This window comes from Dama dama, chromosome 29 (assembly GCF_033118175.1).
Source record: "Dama dama isolate Ldn47 chromosome 29, ASM3311817v1, whole genome shotgun sequence".
Taxonomy (NCBI): Eukaryota; Metazoa; Chordata; class Mammalia; order Artiodactyla; family Cervidae; genus Dama; species Dama dama.
This window is the reverse complement of record NC_083709.1, coordinates 28,725,149-28,751,483: the sequence shown is the minus strand read 5'-3', so window position 1 is coordinate 28,751,483 and position 26,335 is coordinate 28,725,149. Positions and strand designations below refer to the sequence as shown.

The window sequence follows — 26,335 nt, the reverse complement described above, 5'->3', positions numbered from 1 at the left end:
ATTTCATTTGTCACACTACCTGCCATTGTCACCACGTTTTTCTTTATCCTCAGTCATTAGTTTTCTATGCTCTGTCTTAATCCCATTACAGGGCTTGTTCTTGCTATTTTTATTTGTCACGGTATCTATTTTAGTAACAGATGTAGTTGTCAGAACATCTCCTTTGCTCTCATTACTGGTGTCACTTCTGTATTGGTGTTAGAGTTTGTCTCGTATGCTATTCTGGGTCTTTCTGTGTACACATGTTAGTCCACTTCAGTATTTTAATTGTATAAGATTTTTCTTTCTATGGTGATACATAACCGTAGTTTGTTTCTACTTGCCATTCTGAATGTTGTTGACTTGCTGTCTCTAAGGAAGGCATTTTGGGGAGGCCAGATCGATGGAGTAACAGATGAGAATGCAAATTGATGAGTGTTTGCTCTTAACATGTGTGCGTTCAGTCAGAGAGCTGAGCTACAGTGTGTGCTTTTGATCATGTTAGGATAGCATGTTCATTGGCTGAGTTTGATTTTCAGTATATGCTCTTCACATTTGGTTTAATATATTTGATGGGATGTTCTTTTATTTTTTTTTTTACTGTTTGAAATTACTGTATTTCTATGGTTAACAAAGTTTTGAAGGAAATACACTTTGTCTCTCCTACTGTTTCATGATGATTTAACAAAGCAAAGCATAACAGATTTATTCTAAAATGAATTGATTACTTGAAGAAAAGCTTACTAAGCACTGTTTAGTGAAAAATATAAGATGAAGAGAAACATGGAGGAGTGCAGATAATAAAAATAAATAGAATTTGTCTTGAGGATGGGTAACAATAGTATTAGCTTCTCTGAATTAGCCCTCTAACATTTATAATTTATTCTCAAATAATTTAAAATAACTAAGGGTATGCGAGAGAACTTCAGCTTACTAAAAGATAGAAGAAGAACTCATTCCTCAGGGTTGTGGGTACTCTCTCAGTGAGATTAGCTATAGCTTCTTTAAGGTTAGGTCTAATCCAATTTGTGAAAGAAAGGGGAATGTATAAACAGGTTTAACCCTTGAAATCTTACAAGTGTATAAAATATTTTATGCTCAATCAACTGACTTGGAACCAGACCATGATGAAATTCACATTCTTCCTCTGCCCCATGATTTTATGATTGCTTTTCAGTTGATATTTAAACTGCTTTGTTAGCTTGATTCCTCTAAACTGAGAAAATTAGAGTATCAGCCACTTGTGGGAAAAATTCAGTTTCATTGTGGAGTCTTAGTAGTCAAGGAATTCAAGGGATAGTGGATACTTGAAAGTTATGAAATACAACAGTGTAGTCCCCACTTGTCAGTATCTGCCTCCCATTTCTAATTTCTAAAGCTAGCAGGGAAGTGCTCTAACCATTAAATGGTAGGAAAATGGGGTTTTGTAGCGAAAAAAAAGAGATGTTCATGGCAGTCTGGGTTTTCTATGACTAAATGACTCTCAGCATTTATGAATTTGAAAGGCCTATATATTGCTCCTCAAGTGAACAGGAGAATGTGTACATGTGTATGAAGTCACTTCAGTCGTATCAGACTCTTTGCAACCCTATGGAACATAGCCTGCCAGGGTCTTCTGTCCATGGGATTCTCCAAGCAAGAATACTGGAGTGGATTGCCACACCCTCCTTCAGGGGATCTTCCTAACCCAGGGATCAAACCAGCGTCTCTTTAAGTCTCTACATTGGCATTCGGGTTCTTTATCACTAGCACCACCTGAAAGCCCATACAGAATAGCCTCCACATTTTTCCTGTGGAGGAATAAAAATACACAATAGCAATTTGAGCAGAAGAATATTTCATGTATATATTTAAATATAATTTCAGAAATCTCCTTACCTGTATTTTGTGGCATTTTCTCTCCTTTGCACCTCTGTGGTGTTTGGTGTTCAGCTCTTACATAAGACTTTTCAAAAAGAAAAAAAAAAGACTTTTCTTTGCATCCTGATTGCATATCTTCTACCACCCTGGCTATGAGCTCTTTGAGTGTGAAGCTTACTTATCCACTATTTATTAATGTCAATGCTTTGTGAATAATTGCTTTTCAATATATGATTGGAAATGAAGAGTTACTATTTTATGGTTTATGCCAGGTAATTGTTATGAATACATGCTTTAAAACATTTATTTATCTGATTGAAGATTTTATAATCTTAAATAAGGTAGTGAAAAAAAATCTATGTTGAAATATTTGAGGCTTCTAATCTTTGTTTTTGCATGTAAAATACTTGAGAAAGTAATTTATAGCAAAAGAAGGTCTTTGAAGTGCCAAACATATAGTCCAGACAGGACAGAACACTATGCTGTAAATATGACTTCTAATTTACTCCTTGTAACAATCCAGTGAGGTAGGGATTTGCAGTAGATAATTTTTAGTGAGCTGCTGACTCAAAGTAATCTCCCTTTTTCTAGAGAAATACATATGAGCTCTCTGTGATGACATTTCTACTCTTAACCCTAAACCTCTGGCAGTAGTTTGTTGATCCAGGATTTGGGTATGATCTAGGCAGGGATAGTCAGATTTTATCTTCCAGGAACTGGAATGTGAGACAGAAAGAGACTGAGAATTGTTGGAACTGAGTCATATAATCAACAGAGAAATTTCCTTCCTTCATTCATTCAACAAATATATATTGAATGCTTTAAATGTTCCAGACACCAAGGAGAGGTTGGGGATTAAATGAAACAAAATCAGACATAATCTCTGCTCTTAAATATTCATAGATTACTGAGAAAGAAAGACTATAATTGAATACTCATAAAATTAATTAAAACTATAAAGTGATATAAATGAAGAAATGGAATATAGTTTTCTGACAGCAAATAACAGTAGAACCTGGAGTGGAGAAAGATTGAGAAGGCTTCTGCAAAGAAGTAAAAGCCATTGAATTTACAAGGAGTGTTAAATAGGTGAAAATGGTGGATGTGGTTGAGAATGAGACATTTCAGGGAGAGTGGTAGAGGCTGTAAGGAACGAGTAGGGAGCATGGGAGAGGACACCAGTGTGCCTGGACACAGAGCTGGGAAAGAGTGGAAGGTAAGCCTGGAGGGCCTTTCCTGCCTTGTGAAATAATTTTGTCTTTATTATAGAGACAGTGACATTCAATTGAATGTTTTTCATCACATATCTAACATAATCATGTTTGTCATCAGATTTACTCCAGGGAAGAGTTGATGTTGGTTTTCTATGACAAGAGCAATAGAGTAGGAAGAAAAATGGATGGGTTTGAGAAATATATAGGAAATGAAGTCAACAGAATTTGGTGATAGAATTTATGTGGTGGGTAAGAAAAAGGTGTCAAGTATGATTTCTAGATATTTAGCATGAAGAATTAGAGATAAAAAGATTCACCGAGTTAGAGGGCTTTAAATGACATTTAAAATACTAAATGGTATTTCAGCATTGAAGAATGTAGGAATTTTGTGTGCCCATTCGAAATGGTTATGTTGGTCACGGATTCTTGTTTCTAGTACTTATAAACGATGTTATGTCAATTTTAATGTTCAGTGTTTGACTGTAAAGAGCTTGACTAGCAAAAGATGGTAGTTAAGATTTCTTAATTTTCTAGATATTTCCAAGAGAAATTCATGAATAGTGTTCACCCAAAGTGAACCAGAATGCCATCTGGTGACTATTTATAAAAATAGCAGGCACATGTTCCCTGAGGACAAACTTATAATAGCTAACATTTCCTGAGAAATTATAAGTGCTTGGAATCTGTGCTAAGCAATTATATGGCATCACATTTATTAACACTCTAAAGCATACTGGATTTTAAATGGCAATATAACATAATAACATTAGATATAAAGAAATTATATAATTGAATGGCACATGAATGATTTAAATTAAAAAGTGTTATGATTTTAGGTTGCTTCTATGTCCTAGCTATTGTAAATAGTGCTGCAGTGAACACTGGGGTACAAGTGTCTTTTTCAGTTATGATTTCCATGTTGTAAAGCAGTTATCCTCTAATTAAAAATAAACAAATTTAAAAAAGAAAAAATTCTAAGGACAAAAAAAGAAAAGAAAAGTCTTGTGATTTCAATAGGTTAATGAATTGCACCCTTCCTTTTGCCTAAGATACATATGCATTTATATCACCTGTTCATCAGGAGAAAACGTGGAATCAGTTCTGTTTTAGGATTTGTTGTCTTCTCTCCTAAAGAAAAAGGAATTATTTGCAGTTCTTGAGTTATGCTTTTCAGTGTAAACCAGACTTTGAAAAAAGCCAAACATTATTTTGCATAATTCATCCATTCATTTACTCAGCAATTACGGTTATATATTGAGCAACAATTATGATGGGGAACTTTTCTACTGAAGATGCGACAGTGGAAAAAATATGCAAGAACTCTTATCTTTATGGAATTTTCCATTAGGAGAGATAGAAAATGACTAGTAGAATATATAACATGCCAGATACAATTAAGTGCTGGGGAAAAAACAAGGCAGAGAAAGAGAATAAGTAGTGATGGTAGAGGTACAATGGTGTTGCTCTTTTAAATAGATGCCAGATCTCATGGAGTAAAAACTTCAAAGGGGTAAAGAAATGGACCATAGGAACTTTTGAAGTAGGAAGAGTGTCCTGATAGAAGACCCAGAGGTAGAAATATTCCTAGTTTAATTAAGTAAAACCAAGAAGACCAATGTGGCTGGAGTAACATAATTTAAAGAATAAATTAGAAAGTATTCCTTCTGCTTCTATTTTCTGGAGGAGATAGTGGGAAATTGGCATCATTTCTTTCTTAAACGTTTGGTAGAATTCACAAGGAAAACCATCTGGGCTTAGTCTTTTCTTTATGGGAGATTATTTATTACTGGTTCAGCTTTTAAAAAACAAGCTGATATAGGCTCATTGAGGCCATCTGTTTCTCTCCATGTAAGTTTTGGTAGATTGTGTTTTTCAAGGAATTGGTTTATTTTATCCATGCTATCAATGTTTTGGGCTATAATGTTGTTTTCAGTGTTAATTTATTTTACTTTTAGTGTCCACGTAATTGGTAGTGATGACCCCTATTTCATTTCTAATATTGATAATTTGCATCTTCTTTCTTTCCTTTTTTGGCTAGCCTGGCTAGGTGTTTAGCAACTTTACTGGTATTTTCAAATAACGGTATTTTGTTTTGCTGATTTTCTCTATCGTTTTCTTGCTTTTAGTTTCATTGATTTATGCTCTATTTTTTATATTTCTTTTCTTCTGCTAGCCTTAGGCTTAAATTACTTTTTTAAAATTTATTATTTTTATTGAAGGGTAATTGCTGTATAGAATTTTAAGTGGGAAAATGGAAGTGGATCATCTCTTTTTTAAAAAAATAATCAGCTGCTAATAGTTGTCCATGATTTTTTTGAGCTGTGGGTCAGAACTATTTCCTTGCTTTTTCAATGCCCTTTCACTAGTGCAAGTATCATAGTGGAAAACACGTGTCCTGGAAATGGAAAACATGTGTCCTGGAAATGCAAAACAGAAAATAGCAAGCTTTTAAATCTATCTATCAGTCTAATCTATCTCTGTATTACTTACCTATCTCATTTTAAATAGGACTTATGGACCACTATAAATGAAAAAGTTGGAGTGTGAACAAAACAATACAGTTCAAAAGACACAATAATAAGATTTACATATTTATCAAATATGATTAATTTTTCTACTTTCCAGTAATTTTAGCTTTGAGTTATACTCTTCTATTTCTAAGCACTATAACTATATTAAAGGCAAATAATTCAAAATCCTAGTAAATATAAGTAATTTAAAACTTATAGGCAAAAATAACCAAAATAGAGTTGCACTTAGAGCTGGTGATCAACCACATAATGTGGGTAAATATCCACATTTCATGTTTTAAAAAATTTATAAGCCAATTCTCTATTTACATTATTTTAGAAACTTCATTGCCTTTCTTTTCTTCATTGCATTTATTTTTCATGTTTTCTATTGCTCAGAAACAAAGGTATTTACGCAACTACTGATAGGCTAAAAGTTTTGTTTGCTACCCACACAATGTGCATGAATAGTGAATAAATACTTTGAATGAAACTTGACTGATATCCTTCTGCAACACACACACAAACAAAATGGGGCACCTTGACTGGAATTGGCCCCAATGATTTTTGAAATCTTAAAAAGTTAGGGCTCTAAAACCCGCCTTTTCAAATCTCTAAGCAGTTTTGATCTTTCAGAACTGAAGCCTTCAATTCATCCTGAGTGGAAAGTACCAGTGCTAAATGCCTCCACTTCACACTAAGAGGTTAACTGTGCTAGTGTGCTATATGTGTCAGCTCCCTCCATTCCTTTTTTTTTTTTTTTTTTGGTGGAGATACTAAAGCAATTTTTTTTTGGCTTTCTATGTATTTAGAATGCACTGTGCCATATGGAAACCGTGACTTATTCAAGCAGAGTTTTGGATATTTTTTCATTTGTCTCAGTTTGATGAAAGATGATGAGTACAGAGAGAGATCTGGAGGTGCCACTCACTCATGCTGAATTAAAAACTAAGAAAGGAACTGGGTTAAAATCCTACCCACAGTTAGTTAGTAACGAATGGATAATCCAGAACAGAGGAATGGTAGTCTGTTGGTTTGGATATTATTGTCCATAGACTTAGGCCAAAACTAAATGGGTAGGTCAAAGGTGATAAGTAGCTTATAATATAGTTAACTTTATTCATGTACTTCTGAGAAGTCATAGAACTCCTGTCATAGTTGCTAAACTCAGGACTCAGTTCACAACTAATGAAAGGGTTTAGAGAGTGTCAGCTGGGATGTGTGTCTTCAGCACCTCCTTGATGTCACTGATGTCAGTTAGCTGCCCTGAAGAGAAAGGCAGCCCTGAATGGTGTGGGGGTCGATGGGTGGATGAGAAATTCTTCCTCTCTTTGAGCATTTTGCAAGGCTGGTTTCTGAGGGTAAATGTGTTCAGAACACTGGCAGTGGTGGGAGATTAGGTGGTTCCTTTGTGAGAAACACACAGGAGGAGCCTAGCAGGATGATTCCCAGTAAGGGAATCAGAGGACCATGAAATGCTACATATAGTCATCCTAAGTTATTCTTGAGCTGTTTTTATTTTAAACTTACAAACTTTCAATGATATTTCTTTAAGAATGATGTCTTAGTTTTTATGTGAAGAGTTAAGGACAAGGCTTGCCCTATATTGGGTAGAAGAATGTAAAGAACTAATTTTTAACAATTTAGACTAGTGATTCTCAACTGGGAGTAATTTTTGCCCTCCATGGATGTCTGGCTATGAATGGAGACATTTTTGGTTGTCACAACGTGGGTGGAGGAAAGATCTAATGGGTAGTGGTTAGGGGTGTAGCTCAACCTCTTACAACGCACTGGACAACTTTTTATAACAAAGGATGATCTGGTCTAAAATGTCCATAATGCTGAGATTGAGAAACCCTGAATTTTAGATATTTTGAGAGGATTCTGTGTCGGCATATGCATATGTGCTCTGTCACGTCCAACTCTTTGCGATCCCGTGGACTGTAGCCCACCAGGCTCCTCTGTCTATGGGATTTTTCAGGCCAGAATACTGGAGTAGGTAGCCATTCCCTTCTCCAGGGGATCATCCCGACCTCAGGATCAAACCTGGGTCTCCCACATTGCAGGCAGATTCTTTAACATCTGAGCCACCAGGGGAAAAGGATTATATTCCGCATTTAGTCTGCATGTTGCAGTTACACTGTAAAGCCTATGAATATGTATGCATCAGTTCAGTTCAGTCACTCAGTCGTGTCTAGCTCTTTGAAAACCCATGAACCACAGCACGCCAGGCCTCCCTGTCCATCACCAACTCCTGGAGTCCACCCAAACCCATGTCCATTGTATCGGTGATGCCATCCAACCATCTCATCCTCTGTCGTCCCCTTCTCCTCCGGCCTTCAATCTTTCCCGGCATCAGGGTCTTTTCCAATGAGTCATCTCTTCACGTCAGGGAGCCAAAGTATTGGAGTTTCAGCTTCAACATCAATCCTTCCAATGAACACACATATATTAGAAATAAGCTTTCCTGCTTTACCTTCTCTATCATAAACATGGCAAAGACCTTTGTAAATTATGTGGTATCTAATAGTCCGTCATCACCGAATGAAGAGAAATCAGCAGAGCTCAAGTTTGTGGTCACGAAGAAAAGGATCATTGCTTCTTATGATCTTGACTGAAGGTAATGCTTTACTTTGCTTTGAAATTTTCTTTTAAAAAATTATTGATCAAGTTTTGTCTTTATATTTCCTCTGTACCTGGATACTTTGTGTTGTTATTATATATACTAATTTTTAGTGATTGACTGTAGAATACGATGAAGCGTTCTCTGGCCCTTCTATAAATTGGTAATAGATACTCCTGGAACAATTCCAGAATTCAAGATAAAACATTCCTTAGAACAGGGCCTTCTGATGAAACCCATCCCATTCTTTCACTCCGATCAGCAGCAAAGTAAAAGTTTTACTTGCTGCAGATGATGACGGGAATGCTAGATGTCAGTCTTGTGCTGGTAGTTCTTTGATCAATTTGACCTGTCAGTAAATCAGTTCACTTTATGGTCGGACTTTAAGAATATTAGAATTGAAATGCAATCTTATGCCCTGCCTTAATTTCTGTGATTATATTAATATTATTAGAGAAAGCATTTTATACTAATTTAGAAAAATAGAAATACAAGAAATTCTAGTGATAATACAGTCTTTCTTTTTTAAACCTCTCTGGCCTAACATCGCCTTTCCAGGAAGAGTAGCACCAAATGCTATGACTGCTAAGGTAGTTTCGTAGGCCATATTGTGACTCTCCTGGTGGTAAAGAAGCTGTTGTCATGTGACAGGTCTCCCATGGATAACCATTACCTCCTGTCAGTGAGAAATGTGAAGATTAAAAACAGTGTCACCAAACACCGACACCATCCTGTATTTTTTATTTAAGAACTGCTGAAAGATTTCCCGCTGGCTGATCAAAGATGTGAACAGCTGGCTCCTGACCATAACCTGTCACTTACAGCACATTTCAAAATGCCCATTTAAGAGCAGCATAACATCCCTGGGACCTTCAAGCAAGTCAAAGGGGCAAGAGAACATATAAGGAGGCACAGAGCTAGCCAAAATCTTGGGTAGCCCAAAGACCATTGCATGGTCTGTGAGTGTCAAGTATGACAAGTGAAAGCAGAGGCTACCAGCGTAGATTCTGGCATGGACTGTAAATCCTGGGACTAGGTCTTTGAGAGTTTAAATTCTTTTGGATGATTAAAAGAGTGTTAAATGACAGCTTCTTATCACCTGAATAGCACAAGCAGTGGTCTGGAATTTTAAAAAAGAATACCCTAGATATGCTTGCTTATTTATCTAACTGTCTAAGGACCTATCATCTCTTTATGAGATTTATAAATAAAAAAAGGGAATGGTTGTTTCATTCTTTTCTTATGACCCCAAATTAATCCTACTCTCAGCTATCAATCAGAGATTGGAGTGCCAGTTTGGCTGATATCCCTGTAATAGAAAGACTCATTTGAATTGATTGATCAGCTGGATAACTTAGATAAAATGCAGTCTGCTTTTATTCATCTTTCTCTTTAATAATGAGCTGTCTGGAATTTCTACTCCTTTGATATATGTTGTATTCTAATAAAAAGCAATCGGTTACAGAATTTGCTCAATTCTAACACCTAAACTTCCTTGCTTATTACTGTGATGTCAAAACGCTCTCTTTTGAATCAAGTATAGATATAAGCCATTTTTAAAATAAATCTCCAAAATGTTGGGAATCCCTTCTAATCTGAAATAGAAGTGACCCTCTTTGGCTGCTTTCTCAAAGTCAACCTAGAAAATTGCCATCTGCCTCCACCCAAAATGAGACTGGAAAGGCAGATAAGAGCTCATTTATGAAAGGCCTTAATTTACCAAGATAGAATGCATGGATCTTGTCCTTTATGACAGTGAGCTAGGTGAAATGTTTAAGAAGGGACTGATATGATGCATTTCTGGTAGAGTAAAAAATTGCAATGATAAAACCAAAAAGCAGCTGTTTGAAGTAGCCAACTGAGGCTTCCTCAGTGATTGAAAATATACCGTATCCGAATTCCCATCCTCAAATTTGTCAGTAAAATATATTAGCACTTTAAACATATGATACCCTTTCTTCCATCAATAAGAGATATTTGACTATAGAGTAGGAAAAATACTTGAGAACACAAATTTTATTGAAGACCTATATTAATTAAATGAATAGTACCTTTTCTATCTTTCACTTTATTCTGCACTCATTTAAGTCAATTTTGCTGAAAGGAGAAAAAAACCCAAAAAACTCCTGTTTTCCAGAAGGACATGGAGGAGTACAGAAAAGATGAATGAGAAATAAAAGTTTGATATGATAAACTCAAAGGAAGAAATAAAGACCCTTAAAGACCCATATTACACGTATGATTATGTTCAGGATTGAAACTTAGGTTTAAAAAATACTGGAACATTTAAAATGTCAATATTATTGTCTTTCCAACAAGTTTATGTGATTTTTAAGGCAAGGGTCTTGTATATATTTTTATTTCCATAGAGCAAAAACACCATGAATGATATACAGATTTTCAGTAATTACTTGGTGATTGACAAATTACTTGCAAAACTTTTTGAGTACTAACTCTGAGCAAGGTACTATGAGGGGTCGAAAAAGGCATTAGATAGAGGTAACTGTTTCATACACGTTACACTGATTCAAACCAAGTAGAAATGAGACACACATATGCCCTTTAGGATCACATAATAGTATAATAGTATTATCTGTTTCTCTCTTTCTGTCTCTCTAAAGAAAACACAAGGGATATTCACAATAGCACAGATTTTTAGGAGAGATTTTTGTGAGTCTATTGAAATTATATTTGTGTCTTATGTAGTACATTCTTAAACTTTATTAAAAAATACATCAATATGCCCAATTAATATCTGAGGGAAACCTTTGCAACAATATATGCACAAAATTGGAATTAGTATTAGAACTGGAATCCCTTACCAATGAACAGAACTTATTTTCATATTGGTAGGTCATCATCACACCTTCCTCCTATATCACGTCAACTCAGGACATTGAAATATCCTCAAAGAACAGTCTAGAAGAAGTTTCTAGGGGATTGGATGTAGTTTTCCTATCGCAGAAGCTTCCCCATTTACCACCCATCAAGGAAAAGCAAGAACACTTTGGGCAGTTGTTCTCTTTGCTGTTGGTGCAGAGCTAGGATGCACTTTGCTAAGTAAATCTTGGGAGAATTTCAGATCCTTTTTCAAACCATGCTGGAATTTTGCTCCCCTTTCTGACCATTTTGGGTTGTGTAGTGATAACTTTTACATGAATTGTTATAACACAAAGACATGTCCTACAAATTTAATAATGGCCACCATGAACACCAGTATGCAATAAGGTTTCCTCAGCAGGGACATATTCTTTCTGGAAGGGAAATTTAATTATCTAGCTTGACTACTGTGTAATTCAAATGCTAGCTCTCGTGGCTCTTTTATACTCCACGGTGGTGGTAGTGGAGACAGGAGTGATGGCTCCCTCCCCATAGGCGAACTCAGAACCGAACTGCTCAGTGTTTTATTTTTACTCCAGTTTTGAATTAATATCCAGCTCTTTAGGCATTCCTCGCTCATAAACCATGTGTGATAGAAGAAAAAGGAGGGGGGGTTTTAATTTTGTGGTGATCATATGCCATCCTCTATTTTTCTTCCATTTCATCTTTTACTTTTTGGCAGAGGCAGGTGGTCAAAAAGGGAAATTACTGTGGAATCAAACAACTTAACATAAAGGGAAAGACAGGCTCACCACAAGACCTCCCTACCCTTTAAGCAATTAAAAAAGTACTTTGGGCTTCTGAAAACAGAATGAGAAAAAAACAAAGCTATATAAACCAAAGGTTGTTGTTATTTCTGTGCTCAAACTCTGAAATGTATGATTAGCCTGTTCATTTCAGTTCAGTTCAGTTCAGTCTCTCAGTCGTGTCCGACTCTTTGCGACCCCATGAATCACAGCACGCCAGGCCTCCCTGTCCATCACAAACTCCCGGAGTTTACTCAAACTCATGCCCATCGAGTCGGTGATGCCATCCAGCCATCTCATCCTCTGTCACCCCCTTCTCCTCCTGCCCCCAATACCTCCCAGCATCAGGGTCTTTTCCAATGAGTCAACTCTTTGCATGAGGTGGCCAAAGTATTGGAGTTTCAGCTTCAGCATCAGTCCTTCCAATGAACACCCAGGACTGATCTCCTTTAGGATGGACTGGTTGGATCTCCTTGCAGTCCAAGGGACTCTCAAGAGTCTTCTCCAACATCACAGTTCAAAAGCATCAATTCCTCAGCGCTCAGCTTTCTTCACAGTCCAACTCTCACATCCATACATGACCACTGGAAAAACCAGAGCCTTGACTAGACAGACCTTTGTTGGCAAAGTAATGTCTCTGCTTTTTAATATGCTATCTAGGTTGGTCATAACTTTCCTTCCAAGGAGTAAGCATCTTTTAATTTCATGGCTGCAGTCACCATCTGCAGAGATTTTGGATCCCAAAAAAATAAAGTCTGACACTGTTTCCACTGTCTCCCCATCTATTTCCCATGAGGTGATGGGACCAGATGCCATGATCTTATTTTTTCTGAATGTTAAGCTTTAAGCCAACTTTTTCACTCTCCTCTTTCACTTTTATCAAGAGGCTTTTTAGTTCCTCTCCACTTTCTGCCATAAGTAGCCTGTTAAGAGAATGGAATTCCACAGGAGATGATGGGAGGGAAAGGGGAAGGTTGCGGGGAAAAGTGCTAGGAGATCATAGGGGGTGCCCATGGGATTTATCTTTGTCATGTCCTACTTTACCTGACTCTCCTCAACTGCTGAGTGCAAGAATAGATTGGAGAGTTTAGGATGACCTTGCCCAGTCCATTAGAAACTAGTTACCTTGGCTTTCTGGAATTTTATTATAGCAAAAATGTACACATGTCTATTATCTCCTACATATGTAGTATTAAGTCTAATGGAAAAAAGAATAAGCCCAATGCTATAGCATTTGGATTCTGGAACTACTTTTGATATACATATATATATACATACATATATATATATATATATATATATATATATATATATATATATGGGAGATAAAAGGATAGGTCCTGCCTAGCTCTCCAGCTCCTTACAGAGATGTTGTGTTGATTATATGAAATATTAAATTTGAAAATAACTTATAATTTATAAATATCCAAGAGACATGTGATATTATTATTGTTGTTAATTAAGGAGAGAATGGTGCCTAGTGTAAAACTAAAATCTCTTGACTTTCTATCACTTTAAAGTGAATATATATTCTGTGATTTTCTGCTGAGAGGAGGAGATGGTGCTAATTTATTTACCCTGGCATTTTCTTGTGCACAAATGTCACCCCTCTCTGTCCAAAAAAATCTGCTTGCTGGCATTTCTTATAAATTGCTTCTTTCTCTAGCTGCTGAAGTGAGACCAAAGGACATGTATATGTAAGTCTAGACTATTTTTGATATTGTAAGTGATATAATCATTGCACTTTTCTGTGTAAAGTAGATGGCAAGGCAAAGAGTTGTTTAACACAGTTGGCCCTCGGTTCTGCGAAGCTGTTCCCTGAGCCTGATGATTGAGACTATCTTCACAGTCAGGCTACACACTAATCAGATCATGCCCTTCCCTGCCTATAACTTTTCACTGAAACGCATCACCTTTAGAGAATAAAATCCAGTGCTGTTTGCATTGCGTGCAGCTCACAATTGGGGTTCTTACATACCAGACTCATCATCTACTTCTTATACTTTTCTGAGCCACCAGGAAAGCCCCTCTTATACCTCAGACTTCATTAATTTTTTGGTAGTTATCCAGAAAATAACACCATTTTATTTATGACTTTACACATGCTATTTCCTTTGCCAAATGTGCTCTTGATGTCTTGCCCTTGTGGAAAACATCTACTTACTCTCGAGAGCAAGTCACTTACTTGCTCTTAAGTACTTAAGACTTACTTAAGTTCAGTCACTCACTCCATGAAGTGTTCTCTGCTTGTCCCGTGCAGAGAAGTTCCTGCCTCCTCTCTGCCATCATGTACTTTGTGCATGCTTCTGCTGTGGCAGTACCATTTTTGGTCTGATTGAAAATTGAAGATGAAACTTCATTTCCTAAGTCTGAAGATAAAACTAAGAACAGGTCTTTTCCTCCAACTGAAGAGACAAAGAACAGAAACTTACACCTTAAGAGCTAAACAGGGAGCAATCAACTCCCGCTTCTCATCTCAGAGGGGAAGAGGGCTCAGCTTCCCACCACTCAAGCGGGGATGTGCTGATATTAGAAAGTTTTCCAGGCAGGTCCGGGAGAGCCCTTTCTTTAAGCACATCCCTGCAGATTCAAATAGCGATAGCCAGGAAAGAAATATGTCCTGCTGTGTTCAGTAGCTCTAGGGAGAACCGGGGGCTGTTCACATTCTGAAGTTGAGTATAATTCTTGCTCTTACAGAGAGCAGAGAGAGGTTTCAGAGATGGACTACAGATGCATGCAGGTAATCCAGGGTCCTCTGATGTAATATCCATCAAAGATATCATTCTCTTATGATTCAGACACAGCATTTGGGCCTAAATTCAAATTATTTCTTTATAACTAAATAATATTTATCTTAGTAATGTAGAACCTCAAATATACTTCAATTCTTGTGGATTAGGAGACCATCTTGTAACCAAAGAAAAATGTCAGTTGACGGAGGCTTTTCTAGGAGGTCCTGGACCTTGCAGGGCAAGTCTCCCCCTCGCAGAGGAACTGTTGCTGTAGTTCAGTCACAGTCATGTCCAGCTCTTTGCAACTCCATGAACTGCAGCACGCCAGGCTTCCCTGTCACTATCTCCCTGAGTTTGCTCAAACCCATGTCCATTGAGTCAGTGATGCCATCCAACTATCTCATCCTCTGTCATCCCCTTCTCCTCCTGCCTTCAATCTTTCCCAGCATCAGGGGCTTTTCCAATGAGTCGGCTCCTTGCATCAGGTGGCCAAAGTATTGGAGCTTCAGCTTCAGCATCAGTACTTCCAATGAGTATTCAGGATTGATTTCCTTTAGGGTTGACCAGTTTGATCTCCTTGCTGTCCAAGGGACTCTCAAGAGTATTCTCCAGCACCGCATTTTGAAAGCATCAGTTCTTTAGTGCTTAGCCTTCCTTATGGTCCAACTCTAATATCCATAGATGACTACTGGAAAAACCATAACAGAGGAATTGTCGATGTCTTTAACTCCAGTTAGACTGTGTATCTTTTGGTACCTGAACTGCATTCTTATAATACTACCCCTGATGATGATGCTAATTTTCTGGCAAAGGATGTTTCACTTCATCCAAGGGTTAGGTTTCTTTCAAATCCCAAAGGACTATAAAAAACCTCTGGGAAATCACTTCAATACATCTGAAGCCTCACACTGCCCTGTTGTGAAGGCCAGTTGTGATCAGGGTCAAGTATTCTGCAGCTTAGTGAGATCACCTCCAAACTGAAATACACTGGGGGAACACACACTCTTTTTCTGACCTCTCCACTTTTGTACTTCATCTTGGCAACAGAGAGTTTTACTGAGAACGAATATGTAGTTACACGCCTCCTGAGTTTCTGTGATAAAAGTGAAGAACTAAGTGTATCCAGTTGTGTAAAATAATGATGGATTTCTACATTAAGCAATGACAAGCCCCAAATGGTTTTATTTTCACGTGAATTATTCAGGTTAAGTCTCCCAATTTCACCTTCTTGAGAAGGTGCAATGAAGAAAGCCCTCTCATCATTTAACCTTGAGAGCTGAGAGCAACTTGAAAAATCTCCCTCTACAACCGGTTAACTCTCTGGTAGCAAGCACTGCAGCTATCTGCCACTGCTTCTCAAGCTGTCTACGGATGTGTACAAAGGATTTCTCTAAGCCACCTAAAACCCTGGTTAAATGACCCTTGCCTCACACACTTAAGTACATACTTAAGGCCACCCATGGTGGCAAGACAGTGAGATAATTTCTATAATTCTATTTTTGGAAAAGCAGAAAAATGATTCTGCTCTCCCCATGCACAATTTAAGTAAGCTCAGTTCTGCTTTGTGGATTCTCCTATTTTTGTGTTTTCATTGCTGTTTCTCATGACTACCTTGGGCTCTTTTCCATCTTCAAACATACCTTTTGAGTAAACTCATCCATTTTCATGATTTTAATTACTATCAATGAAGATTAACCCCCAAGTAGTGTCAGAAGGTGGATTTCTTGTTGGGGTCATACTCTTAGTATCTATTTTGATATCTCCACTTGGATATCTCACAGAAACCCAAATCTAAGTGTGTCCAATAATGAACTTACCACCTCATTGATCCCCTTCATGTGAGCTCTTTCTCCTGGGTCTTCTCTGTCAGTGAATGAGGCCAGCAGTCAGCTATTGGCCTAGCAAGTCATGAAGGAGAGTCATCCTTCTTCTATATGTTCTATGTCAGTATCAGATCTTGTCCAGCCTACTTCTCTTAAAGCAGTCATTATTTTTTTTTCATCCATTTGTCTTATTTTATTCAGGTCACTACCATATAGAAGGTGCTCAATGAATAAATGAGTTCAAATGTATTTTCATTGGTAGGGGATTCAAGCTAATTGATGATTTGTACATATTGGGTTTTCCTTTTTGTTTGTTTGTTGTGTCCTCAAGCCTTGATATTGTTTCCAGGATCTAGTTTATGTGCCTTTCTATTTTGGCATTTCTCAGTACACTATTGGGGGGTTTACTGGGAGAATAAATTGCCCTTCTAACTGAATTCTGCAGTTTTTTTCAAAGTCTTTAAGAAAGTGAGTCATGTGATCAATGCCATCTGGATTATTTTTTGGTGTGACATAGTTCTGTTCTTATTTTTGGCAAATGTGAACACTTAACATTTATCTTCCCTTTTTAAAAATTAATACTCATTTCTATAAAAAAAAAGTGTGGCAAATAGTAGTTTTTGTTTTTTGTTTTTCAAATAGTAGTAACATAGTAGTTTAATATAGTAGTAAACCATTCCCTGGGCTTCCCAGGTGGCCCCACTAGTAAAGAACTTAACTAAAATGCAGGAGATGTAAGAGATACTGGTTCAGTTCCTGGTTTGGGGAAGATTCCGTGGAGGAGGTCATGGCAACCCACTCCGGTATTCTTGACTGGAGAATCCCCGTGGACAGAGGAGGCTGGAGGGCTATAGTACATAAGGATGCAAAGAATTGGACACAACTGAAGCTGCTTAGCATGCACACAAACCATACTCTATATAGTTTAATATATATAGTAAACCATATAGTAGTAAATAATACTCAGTCATGATCTTAGTTTTCTGAATGTTGGGCTTTAAGCCAACTTTTCCACTTTCCTCTTTCACTTTCATCAAGAGGCTCTTTAGTTCTTCTTTAGTTTCTGCCATAAGGGTGGTGTCATCTGCATATCTGAGGTTATTGATATTTCTCCCAGCAATCTTGATTCCAGCTTGTGCTTCTTCCAGCCCAGCGTTTCTCATGATGTACTCTGCATATGACATAAATAAGCAGAGTGACAATAGACAGCCTTGACATACTCCTTTTCCTATTTGGAACCAGTCTGTTGTTCCATATCCAGTTCTAACTGTTGCTTCCTGACCTGCATACAGGTTTCTCAAGAGGCAGGTCAGGTGGTCTGGTATTCCCATCTCTTTCAGAATTGTCCACAGTTTATTGTGATCCACACAGTCAAAGGCTTTGGCATAGTCAATAAAGCAGAAATAGATGTTTCTCTGGAACTCTCTTGCTTTTTTGATGATCCAATGGATGTTGGCAATTTGATCTCTGGTTCCTCTGCCTTTTCTAAAACCAGCTTGAACATCTGGAAGTTCATGGTTCGCGTATTATTGAAGCCAGGTTTGGAGAATTTTGAGGATTACTTTACTAGCATGTGAGATGAGGGCAATTGTGCGGCAGTTTGAGCATTCTTTGTCATTGCCTTTCTTTGGGATTGGAATGAAAACTGACCTTTTCCAGTCCTGTGGCCACTGCTGAGTTTTCCAAATTTGCTGGCATATTGAGTGCAGCACTTTCACAGCATCATCTTTTAGGATTTGAAATGGCTCACCTGGAATTCCATCACCTCCACTAGCTTTGTTCGTAGTGATGCTTCCTAAAGCCTACTTGACTTTACATTCCAGGATGTCTGGCTCTAGGTGAGTGATCACACCTTCGTGATTATCTAGGTTGTGAAGATCTTTTTTGTACAGTTCTTCTGTGTATTCTTGCCACCTCTTCTTAATATCTTCTGCTTCTGTTAGGTCCATACCATTTCTGTCCTTTATTGAGCCCATCTTTGCATGAAATATTCCCTTGGTATCTCTAATTTTCTTGAAGAGCTCTCTAGTTTTTCCCCATTCTATTGTTTTCCTCTATTTCTTTGCATTGATCGCTGAGAAAGGCTTTCTTATTTCTCCTTGCTATTCTTTGGAACTCTGCATTCAGATGGGTATATCTTTCCTTTTCTCCTTTGCTTTTCACTTCTCTTCTTTTCACAGCTATTTGTAAGACCTCCTCAGACAGCCATTTTGCTTTTTTGCATTTCTTTTTCTTGGGGATGATCTTGATCCCTGTCTCCTGTACAGTGTCACGAACCTCTGTATATAGTTCATCAGGCACTCTGTCTATCAGATCTAGACCCTTAAATCTGTTTCTCACTTCCACTGTATAGTCATAAGGATTTGGTTTAGGGTTAAAGCTCAACATTCAGAAAACTAAGATCATGGCATCTGGTCCCATCACTTCATGGCAAATAGATGCAGAAACAGTGGTTGACTTTATTTTTGGGAGCTGTAAAATCACGGCAGATGGTGATTGTAGCCATGAAATTAAGGGACGCTTACTCCTTGGAAGGAAAGTTATGACCAACCTAGACAGCATATTAAAAAGCAGAGACATTACTTTCTCAACAAAGGTCCATCTAGTAAAGGCTATAGTTTTCCAGTAGTCATGTATGGATGTGAGAGTTGGACTATAAAGAAAGCTGAGCACTGAAGAATTGATGCTTTAGGGTAACTTGATGACTACAATTTGTTAATACTTTCTGATAACTGAGTTTATCAATGAAAGCAAAATATATCAGATTAGTGAAAAAAATAAAATTGAATTTTTTAAAGCAAAAAAAAAAAAAAAAAAAAGAATTGATGCTTTTGAACTGTTGTGTGGAGAAGACCTTTGAGAGTCCCTTGGACTGCAAGGAGGTCCAACCAGTCCATCCTAAAGATCAGTCCTGGGTATTCATTGGATGGACTGATGTTGAAGCTGAGACTCCAATACTTTGGTCACCTGATGAGAGGAACTGACTCATTTGGAAAGACCCTGATGCTGGGAAAGATTGAAAGTGGGAGGAGAAGGGGATGACAGAGAATGAGATGGTTGGATGGCATCACCGACTCAATGGACATGAGTTTGGGTAAATTCTGGGAGTTGGTGATGGACAGGGAGTGCTGGCGTGCTGCGGTTCATGTGGTCGCAAAGAGTCGAACATGATTGATCAACTGAACTGAACTGAACTGATCCTATGATTTAGCTTAAGTTAAGCTCTTTTTTATTATTAAAGTACTATTTGGTCTTTAAGTGGACAATTTTTCTAAATCCATTGTTAAAACCCCAGGTGGTAGATAGAGTTCATTTTATAGCCTAGATAAACACTTACTACCTATATAGGTGTAGAATAGAATCATTGCATACTGTGGCTATGTTTAGCATCAGGTCAAGATTTCTATCAAGAGCAAGGAAACTTTCCTGTCTTCCTTTGCACTAAATGGGGAACGGAGAGTGAAAAGTGTCTTGCCTTTTGGTTTCTAGTCTATGTGTGCTTAGTCACTCAGATACATCTGACTCCTTTGTGACCCCATGACCTGTAGCTCACCAGGCTCCTCTGTCCATGGGGATTTTCCAGGCAAGAATACTGGGGTGGGTTGCCATGCCCTCCTCCAAGGGATCTTCCTGACTGAGGGACTGAATCCAGGTCTCCCGCATTGCGGGTGGATTCTTTACTGTCTTAGCCACCTGACAATACTCTGCAGCTTGAGTAAAAAGCCACAAGGCCTTTTTTACTCAAGGAGCTTTCTTGGTGGCTCAAATGGGAAAGAATCTGCGTGCAATGCAGGAGAACTGGCACCTATCTCTGGGTTAGGAAGATCCCTTGGCGAAGGGAATGGCTACCCATTCCTATATTCTTGCCTGGAGAATTCCATGGATAGAGGAACCTGATGGGCTACAGTCTATGGGGTCACAAAGGAGTCAGATACAACTGAGCGACTAACATTTTTCATTCAAGGTAAATGCAAATTACTAATGTTAACGGAAATGCATCTAAGACAGGTTAGGTTTAGGATAAGTTGTAAAGTAAGACCTTTATCACTTCATATGTCTAGTATCTTAAAGTGATAACATAGTTTGGAATGGACATAAAGCCCTAAATTTCTCTGGATAATGTGATAATCTACCTGTAAATTCTATGCCTATGTATGTTTAATTTTGAAACTAGCAAATTTTCTTTAACTGACAAGTAGAGTATACAATCTATTTTCTCTAATTTTATATTCTAAATAGCAAATTTATTAAAAATGTCACTAAATAACAATTTTCATGAAAAGAAAAGAAAAATTTAGAGTACTTCCTAGAACTTGTAATTCTAAGTGTCTGTTATCTGTATTTTCCCTCTACTTTTTTTCTTAAAATGTTTTTTGTATTGTTTCAAACTTTTTTGACCATCATGTCTTTTGATTACTCAATTTTGTTAAATATTCCCTTTTCCATCTCTAATGTCTTTAGTAATTCCTCATTCTTTATCTCCTGTTCAATTAGTTGAGTACTTTATTTGCAATCTATCAGCACATTAACAATCTTTAGTTTTCTTTCCTACCTTTCATAATTAATTTCAGTTATTCCTTCAGGCAGTTATCTATCTTTTCAACCATTAACACTGTTTTAGCACTTGCATAAAAATATGCAAATATATATATTTAAATATATAAGATATATTTGTTTATATATATTATATATGTTTGCTTATATTGTTGTGGAACAATATACTATTAATATTTATAAATGTTTGTTATATGTATATTTATTTATATTTATAGAGGATCAGACATATAAAAGGGATTATAGTGTGCAGAATTTTCCAAATTTATCTCATCACAAGCCTATCCTACCCTGGTTTTTAGCAGAGCATCTCACAGAAACAGTGTTTCATCGAATATGATTTGGAAGATGTCATTTATTTATCCAGTCTATCAACAAATGTTTATCTGTCAGTTACTAATAATACAACAGAAGTTAAAACGATAGGAAAAAAGATCCTTACCCTCATGGAAGTTACGTTTTGGTGGAGATAGTCCATAAACATAATAACAAAAAATTATAAAGTATATTAGAAGGTAGTAGGAGCTGTGGTGTGAAATAAACCAGAGAGGAGACAGAGAGCACCAGGAATAGGACTAGAGTTTGAAATAGGTGGTCTTGGAAAAATTTGTGGAGAGAGAAATGTTTGAACAGAGATTTGAATAAGGTGATGGAGAAAACCATGTAGATACTTGGGTACTGGGAGGCAATCCCTGCAGAAGAAAGATCAAGTGTCCTAAGGCTGGAGAGATTTTAAGACTGGCAAAGAGAGCAGGATGGTTAGAGCATGTTAGGGGAAAGGTAGATTTTAGAGATAAAGATGAAGAGGTAAGAAGTCAAGTTATGTAGATAATTGTAAGCTTTTGAGTTTTGTCCCGTACCATTAGAGGGTTTTCAGACATGGGAGTAGTGTACTATCTAACATATTTAAGATGGATAACTCTGGATGCTGAACAAAGAATAGATAGTACGGGGTGTGGATAAAAGCAAGGAGACTGCCTAGAAGTTTTTTAAAGTAATGCAGGCAAGAGTTGGTGGTGACTGGAACCAGAGGAGAAACTAGTGATGAATTTGTGAGAAAAGGTTAGATTCTGTGTATATTTTGATAATAGAGAAAATAGCTTTTGCTAATGGATTGGATATAGGACAGGGAGAAGACAGGAGAGAAAAGGAAATGAAAGTAGAGAAAGGGAGATGAAAAGAGAATAAAGCTATCGCTGGGGCACAGAAGAATAGAGCTACCCTTGACAGACAGGAGGAGGACTCAGTGCAAAAGGCTCAGGTGGGCATGGGCAGAGGAGATGAGTTTTGAATATGTTGTGTCTGAGATGTGTATTTCACATCCACTTGGGGATATTGATGAGGTAGTTGGGTGTGCCAATCTTGAGTTGAGGGATAGGGTTTAGGCTACAGGTAAACTTTCTGTTTATGTGGAGAAGGAAATGGCAACCCATTCCAGTATTCTTGCCTGGAGAATCCTGTGGATACAGGAGCCTGGTGGGTTACTGTTCATGGGGTCACAAAGAGTCGGACACGACTGAGTGACTAAGCACAAACTTTCTGTATTCAACATTATATTATTCAACTCTGGGTAATTTTGTACCCTGGTAGTGCAGAATAAATCCTGCTCTGGTAGTATAAAGGTAAAATACCTTTAGCAATTTTACTTGCTTATCTGCTGCCTTCCACACCATCCCGCAGAGAACTGAGGGTTGCATGACACTGAACCATTGATGGGCTGATATATATATATTTGCAATAGGAATCATGGAACATAATCACATGAATATATTCTAAATGAAATGTGCACAACAGTGGTAATAAAGCTTAGTGGACAGAGAGACCTTGATTCAAATCCCAGATCCTCACTAGTGTCATGAACCTCAATTTTCTCATCCAAAATCATAGGTCATATTACCTTCCATATAGATTTATTGTGAGTATTAAATTTTACATATGCTTCTAAGCATAACTGTTCAGCACAAAATAGACACTCCATAAATATAAACAATTATACAACTTTTGACCTGTTTCAAAATAATAAAAATGTAGCAGTAGTAATGCTGTTCGCATTACTAAATAGCATATGTTGGCAGTAGTAACAAATAATGGTGTAAAAATATATCCAGATGCTTCCTTTTTATGACTGGTTACATGTGAGAATGTGTTGAGAATAAAGGACTACTGGTTAGTGGCAAACTTCCAAATAATTGTCAGTATAGTAATCTTTTTTTTTTTTGCTTTTTTAAAATAGATGTACTTATTTATGTAAACTAATTTATTTTAAATAAGTAATGAACACACGTGAAATAAATAAAAGTATAGAAAGAAGTAGGGAAAATTAATTCACAATCACCTAACTCTCCTTCTACCCAGTTATCTTTCCTCAAAGCAGCCATTATTGCCAGTACAATCTGTAATCATTTATCACTGAACATGGTTGTGAGTATATCCGATAGTTTCCTGGAAATGTAATTATATCTAAGAGTATATGTGCATTAAAATTGTTGATAAATATTGACAGGTTACTCTCTGTCAATGTTGCACCAATTCACAATTCCACTAACAACATCAGATCTCTTTCTTGATGACTTCATCAACAAGAATACAATTTTTAACCTGATCTTTCTATACTAATTGCCAGTTAAGCTAATATTTCACTTATTTTTATTACCAATTTTTTTGCTTTGTAATCAGTATATTAAAGAGACATTCATACATATCAAGAATTGCTTAAATTCTGATACCCAGATTTAAGCTTGTGAACATATGACTTTAAACATACAAGTTAAAACTATTCATCATAATTTACTATACTACTGACATTAAATTACCAGTTACTCTGGAGCATAAGTTAAATGGTTTAAAGTAAGTCTATAACGTACCTACAAAAACACCTTCCTATCTCATGCATGCAAATTACTTCTCCATGTAAAGGTCTCATCACTCTAACCTCTAAGTTTCCCTGCTCCAGTAGTCACTACTCTAAGGCTTACTGTGGTCCAAAAAGAAGGGGGAAAACAAAAGTAATCAGGACCAATAGCTATATATATTAATAAAAGATGGCACTGGAGAAGGGAATGCAGTTCTACAAGTGCAAGCCCTCAAGAAGCAGCATGTTATGGTAAACCCCTTCTTTAGAAAGGTATCATTTCTATCACTGACACCACAGGCTAAATTAAATTATACAGCATGCCATCTTCAATAACAGTTGAGGCAACAGAATAAATGCAGAAGAATCACAATGAATCCCACTTAATACAACATTACAGACCAACACTTCTCTACAAATTAAGCTCTTTGACTGCCAGAAATACAGTTTTAATTTCATAGCTTAACAATTAAGGGTCATACACTGAAGTCAATACATATATATATGACATTTTGGTCTAAACTATTCCATGTACATAGCTGGAATCAATTACAAAGTATGGCCTAAAAAATGCTAGGGGAAATTTTTTAAAGTAGTTTTTACAAGTATTAAACTTATCTTGCACACTGAAATCATCATATATACAGAGCAAAATCAGAGCTTTTATATTTAAGTTTATTCTTCATTAAAGCAAAACAATAGCAAGTAGTGAGCATATTATGATTATAGTCCTTCACTCAATCACTACCGCAAATAAAACACCAGCAGTGAGTGTTATTCACGAGCCCTACTAAGAGGTCTGACACTGAACACCTCCCCAAGGATGAGCTTCATCATCCTTATAGGCTTCTCCATTGTAATGGCGCCATCTTTCCTGATCTGGATCGAAGTCCACTAATTCTTCTTGGTCCATTTCATCAGTCTCTTCTACTTCCTTCCTCTCAGGCAGAAGTTTTTCCAGCAAAGAGAATTTATCAGGAGAGAGAAAGCCATTCTCATGAAAGTTTACCTTAAATTCAATGATTAGGTGATCCTTTTAATATAGCCTATGATAAATTGGCATGCCTTCATTTAGCAAACACTTGATATCTCCCTGCTGGACAATCTGACCTGGATGAGAAGTGATGACTATGGTTCGGTTGTCAAGATTAAATACTGGCTTCTGGAAGCCACACAGTGCCTCAACCAGCTGTATGTCCATACACATGAAAAGGTCTTCTCCTCGTGGAGTAAAAACAGCATGGTCCTTCTGATCTAAAGCAATGATAATATCTCCTGGCTCCAGTCCTGGTTCTTGGTCTCCTTCACCATGGAATGTTATCTTCTGGCCATCTTTCATGCACTTGTCAATATGAACTTGTATAATTTTCTTTTCTCAAACTATATTCCGTCCGTTGCAGCTTTTACATCTATCCACAGGACTGATCTGCTCCCCATGGTCCTGGCACTCCATGCAGATGGACTGAATTTGCTAAACCATTCCAGGTCCTATTTGATGAATTTTTATTTGCATTCCAGTACCTTGATAATTGGGACAGCATTCTACTGTTCCTTTCTTACCACCTTGGCCTTCACATTTGTCACAAATCACATTCTTTGGCAGAGCTAGTTTTCTTGCTGCACCATTATATAAATCTTCTAAGATTACTGTAAGTTGATGAACAAGGTTTTTACCTCTCCTCGCTTTCTGCATCCTGCCTCCTCCTCCGAAAAACATATCAAAGATGTCCATGTGGGAGTCAAAACTCATGACTGCTCCACCTTCTTTAGTTGCCTTTTCTCCTCTTTTATCATATAATTCCCTTTTCTTTGCGTCAGAGAGCACTTCGTAAGCTTGAGAAATCTGTTTAAACTTCTCGCCTTCATTTGGATTCTTATCAGGGTGGTACTTCAAGGCCAGGTTCCTGTGAGCCTTTTTCAGTTCTTCTTGGGTGGCATTGGGTTTGACCCCCAAAACATCATAGTAAGTGGTTTCTTTCACCATTTTCTACAGCCGGTGAGCAGGCCGATGCCGGTGTGGGGGACCGGGAAAGAGCGTGCTACTGTGTGCAGCTCGGGCAGCCGCCGATCCTCTGCCTCTCACAGAGCGTTCTGGAAAGTTTCACTTTATTACTGTTTTTACAGAAGAATAACTTTAAGGGCAATTTCAAATAAATGGCAACTTATCAGGGAAATCTGAAGTACCAAAGCTACTCTCTTGAAATGAAGGTTGATTATTTGCAGTTATAGAAAGGTCACTGCAACAGTTGCTGGTAATCAACAAAGAGATAAATTTATACAGTTGTTGCTTTCAGACATAAGTTTTTTCTCTTATTGTCTGCTGGGCATATTTGCAAATGCCAAATTGTGCTCAGTCTTTATCGTATCACTAAGAACATTTTAAGATGTCTTATTTCCCATCTATATGTATGGTGAGAGGAAAGGTACATTTCTGGATAAAATAATGATGAATGTAAGTTGATGATTCACATTGATTTAGATAAGCATTTAGTAGATTTAGATGTGACAAATGTGTTTCCTTCAAAATCGAGTATATGAACACATTTTTAACTTAAAAACAAAT

General features: G+C 37.2%; 1 pseudogene; it reads right to left on the bottom strand.

Moving 5' to 3' along the window:
* Window positions 1-24,562: 24,562 nt before the first annotated feature.
* Window positions 24,563-25,756, bottom strand: LOC133048815 (dnaJ homolog subfamily A member 1-like; annotated as a pseudogene).
* Window positions 25,757-26,335: the final 579 nt, after the last annotated feature.